Here is a 4784-nt window from a genome sequence, read left to right as displayed (position 1 = left end):
GTCTCAGAAATGTCTCCAGGGACCCCTAAGTGTCCCCTTTCACCCTGTCTGTGAAAATTATCAAAAAGATGACAAAAGGATTTTAAATAGGACTAATTAGCATGTTATGAACAAAATTCGAGTAATATTCTTTTTGTGAGAAAAAGTTACAAAAAGGCAGCCAGAGCACAGTAGCTGCCCAAGTTCTGCGTGTTTTGTTATTGCAATCATGAGTCGTTGTCGTTAATGGTTGTTTTTGTATTAGTAAAAGCCCTTGCTGGGGCGAGTTAATGGCCCTTCTCCTGGGTGGGGACCTTCCCGAGGCTAAATTGTACCTTTCCCAGAATAGTGAAGACACCTGAGAGGGTGGGGAGGGGCTATGCAAAGTGACTCCAAGACCACAATGCAGCATGGGTCCCCCGGTGTACAGAGAAGACCCCAAAACAACGAGCCGCCTAAGAGTTGAGAGACTGGAGTGATGTCTGGATGTGAGGAGCCGAGTGCTGAGCCTGCAGAGACGCGGAACACCTTCGGACCCTCTCGCCCTGACCATGGGAGAAGCCCCCGGCGGTGAGACCAGGCCGACTGAGCCGGCAAAAGTACCACCTGGCGGGGAATACCACGCCCAAAAGGCTCCCACGAGGACTGGATTCCCCCAGTTCTGCCCCTTGTGGACAGAGCTGCGCATATCCTCCTCCTCTGAGTCGCCTTGGGAGAGATGACAGATGCTGCAGACCTGCCGAGCTACCCAATCCTGAGCTGATCACTTTTAATAAAGGCATTAAAAAGGAGAAGAAGTCTCCTGGCCCTTTGTTTATTTCAGCTGGGGCCTCGTCCGGGATAGCCACGCCGCAAGAAGACTCAGGACTGGCCATCTTAGATCTTCAGAGGACAGCTGGCTACCAAGACCAATAGGGATCAGCTCAGGACAGCGATGCAGAGGAGCACCGGAGCACCGGACTGGTGAGAAATCCAGTGGCGGGAGTGGGAGACCTGCGCATGTGTGTGAGTGAGACGAGGGCTGGCAGCCGGACCTTCGAAGCGAGTGGGATCCCTCAGTACCGCGTTTCCTGACTCCTGCGAAGGGGCAGGCCGGAAACAGGGGAAAGCGAGTGGAATTAGCGTGAGTGAAGTCGTCTCCCAAGAGGGAATAAAGGGCCCCCCCACTCCGGGCGTGCGGAGTGAATTACTGTGTATGAGTGGCACGCACCCCAAAGTCCTGACAAAGGGAGGTCAGGCACTTATGTAAGTCTCGAGAAAGATTCGTGTAAGATTTGTCAGTCCCGAGAAGGATTCGGGTGTTTTCACAAGCCCAGCAGGCAAAGTAAGTCCTGACAAAGGGAGTCAGGCACAAACCCCAGCGAAGGAGGCTGTGGTTTGCTTTTAAGTCCTGATACGGTGAAGTCTAAAAATTGGCGAGTTAGGCAAACTAAAAATCAGGCAGTTGTTTTTCCTGACTGAGGGAGTCAGGCACGACCCGGATTCTTGGCGGAGGCTTCGTGTGTTCAAGTCCCGATAGATGTAAGACCTGACACGGGGAAAGTTGGGCAATCAAGAGATTGGGCAGTTGTTTCAGTATAAAGTCCTGAGCATCAGGCAGAAATTTAAAGTTCAGTGGAGGAGGCTGAAGCTCCTCAAACAAGGGTTTTTTTGAAACTACTGGTCAGTTGAGGCACCTTTGAGACTTTGTTATTGAGACCTGAAAAATAGGAGGTTGTAGTAGTAAAAAGACCGGCAAAAGACTGAGAGACATACCTCCCGGTAGTCCCTTAGGAGAACTGTTAGTGAAATAGGATTCTATAGAGGCCACGGAGGGATTAGATAAAGTGAAAATGATCCATTATTGTATGGAAGTGTGGCCAGAATTAGAACTGCAAGGGGGATGGCCTTAGTGTGGGACAAAGGATAAGTAGATGTGCCAACTATTAAATAATTATCTGACAGCTCAAAGAGATACTGATTCTGAACAATTGTTGTATGTGGCTTGCTGGGTAAAGAGCGCTATTGGGGATGAAGGGGTGCGAATTTGTAAGGTACAGAGACAGAAAGAGGGGAATGAAGGAGGGGATGATAGAACTAGTAAAAGATGGGACCCCCTTGATTATTTGCCTCCTTCTGCCCCTCCACCTTATAATCCTCTTCTACAAGCACCTCAAATGGCAGGTCCGGTTCCTCCCCCGGCTGCCATCTCACTACCACCTGCTCAAATTCCTCCTTCTACCTCTTCAGCTTCCGCTATGATAAACCCAGTATCTCCTCCAACCACTCCCTCACCGCCCCCTTCAGCTCCTCCAGATCCTTCTGCATCACCACAAGCACCTACTCCACCTGCTGTATTCTCTACCCCTTCTCCAGCTCCGCTTAATACACACTCGCTCTTCTCCCCCTCCTATTGCTGTCCCTTTACCTCCTCCTAGTTGAGGCACACATGCCTCCTTTCCCGATGAACAGCTATCAGCAAATACACTTGCTGATGGGCAGAAAGTTCAGGGTAACCCAGATATTCCTCAAAGTAGTTTGGCATTTGAAGATGGGCCGTACTGTAGCACCAGATCCAAGACCTCCAAGGCAGAGAGACTCTTTCCCCTCAAAGAAGTTCCTATGGGAGGAGTAGCGGGAGGTGTTGGCTTTGTGAATGCTCCCCTAACTGCTTCTGAGGTGAAAGGATTCAAGAAAGAGTTGGGGCATTTAGTTGAAGACCCAGTGGGCATAGCCAACCAAGTAGATCAATTTCTAGGTCCAAATATCTACACTTGGGGAGAGATGAATTCCATCCTGAGTATATTATTTTCCCCAGAAGGAGTCCAGATAATAAGGGCGGCTGGCATAAGAATATGGGAGAAAGATAACAGTCCAGGACCCCAGGTGCCAACAAGTGAACAGAAATTGCCACTAACAGATCCCAGCTGGAACCCTAACCAGGAGGAGGGGAGGAAGGCCATGAGGGAATATAAGTCTTTGATGATACGGGGGATCAAAGAGTCAGTTCCCAAAGGAACTAACACCCAATTGGCGTTTGAGAGTACACAAGAGAAAGATGAAGCTCCTGCTGCCTGGCTTAATAGCCTAAGGCGGAACTTCCAGTTGTACTCTAGAATAGACCCAGACACCCCAGAAGGTCAAATGCTACTAAAAGTCCAGTTTGTTACCAAATCTTGGCCTGATATAAGGAGAAAACTGGAGAAGATGGAAGATTGGCAAGAGAAGGACATTAATGAGTTATTAAAAGAGGCATTGAAGGTGTATTTAAAGAGGGAGGAAGAAAAAGCAAAGGCCAAGGCTAAGATCATGGTTGCTGTAGCTAGAGAAAGTGCAGGGTGGGCGGGTCCACCACCAGGAGGAGGCAAGGATCGGCCAGTACTGTCAGGTGCAAGAGGGATGGAGACACCTCAAGGCCCTTTGAGAGAGCGACATTGTTATTACTGTAGAGAGCCAGGACACGTCAGGAGGTTTTGTAGAAAGCTTAGTCTCGATGCGGCAATAGCCAGGGAACGAGAATTTAGAGAAGATCCTTAAAGGTGACAATTAGAGGGTCAAGGGCTTTACACTATAGGGGACCCGATGCAACATCTAGAAGAGCCCCTTGGTAAACTTTGAGGTGGGACCCCTAAATGAAGAATTTGAATTTTTGAATAGATACAGGAGCAGATAAGTCCTGTCTCAACAAAGTACTAAGAAGTATAGTATAGAATAGTGAAAAACATCTGAAGTTTGACAAAAAAACAGCAAAGTAGAAAAGATATCCAGTAGCACCAAAACTGGCCAGTAATACTTAACTTGTAATAAGTGATGTGAAAGTAAAAAGTACCTTTTTTGTTGTCTTGTTGTGTGTGTGAGAGTGAGTCACGAAGTCAGCCTCAACTTCCCGGGCAGGTGGGAAGGGGGCAGTGCAAGTGTGTGTATGTGTGACCTGCAAACCAGGCTTGTGTCCCCCGGGCGGGTGGGGGCTGTGGCCAAAGAGTGTGTGTGACCTGCAAACCAGACTAGTGCTCCCCAAGTGTGTGAGGGAGCCATAGCTGTAAGAGCGTGAGTGACACACAGACAGCCTCATAGGTGAATGTGCACCAGAGGCAACCAGAGTCAGGGCCCTTCCAAGAGGCCCAGGGATACTGAGACCTGTGGGCCAACCCCAGGGTGAGGGGGGCTACAGGGACCCGTGATTTTCTAGCAATAATGATCCAGTTTGTGTCTTGAAGGTGTGAAGGAATGTGTAAGAGTGAATATAGACAAATTAGAATAGAGGTAATGTAGATTGTGCATTATAAGTTTTACCACATTTCCTTAGAGAGAAGTGTATTGTGTAGAAGAATGGTGTAAGAAAAAAACCCCAAAAATTTAAGTGTAAGAAGTTGAAAGAAATATTTAAGCTTTAAGTGAAAGTAAGAAACAGAAGCAAGAGATAAATATGATCTTGAAAATAGAACAGAAAACCAGTGAATTAAATACACAGAGATATAAGAGAATAAAAATACTTTGAGAGTTAAGTTAGCTGAGAAATACAACTCCTTGCAAAATACAGAGTATGTAGAAGTTGATGAGAGAAACATTCAAGCTATAGAAAAAGAGAAGTTAAGCAATAACATTAAACAGAGAAACTGAGTTTTGATAGAATCATAACATTGCAGACAATTAATGCCTGTGTTTGAAAGCCCGTTTCAGGTACTCTTCATTACTAATTCGACTGTGCAGACCAAAAGAAAAAGGTTAGACTCACATCACTCTCACGTCCTGGCATTGGACCAAGATTCAACACCAGTTTTTTTCTCCCTCTGGCATTCTGGCATTAGACTGGACTGCACCCCATT

This window comes from Melozone crissalis, unplaced genomic scaffold (genome assembly GCF_028551555.1).
Source record: "Melozone crissalis strain CALT ecotype California unplaced genomic scaffold, PUWL_Pcris_2 ptg000096l_1, whole genome shotgun sequence".
NCBI lineage: Eukaryota > Metazoa > Chordata > Aves > Passeriformes > Passerellidae > Melozone > Melozone crissalis.
Note: the sequence above shows the minus strand (reverse complement) of the source record.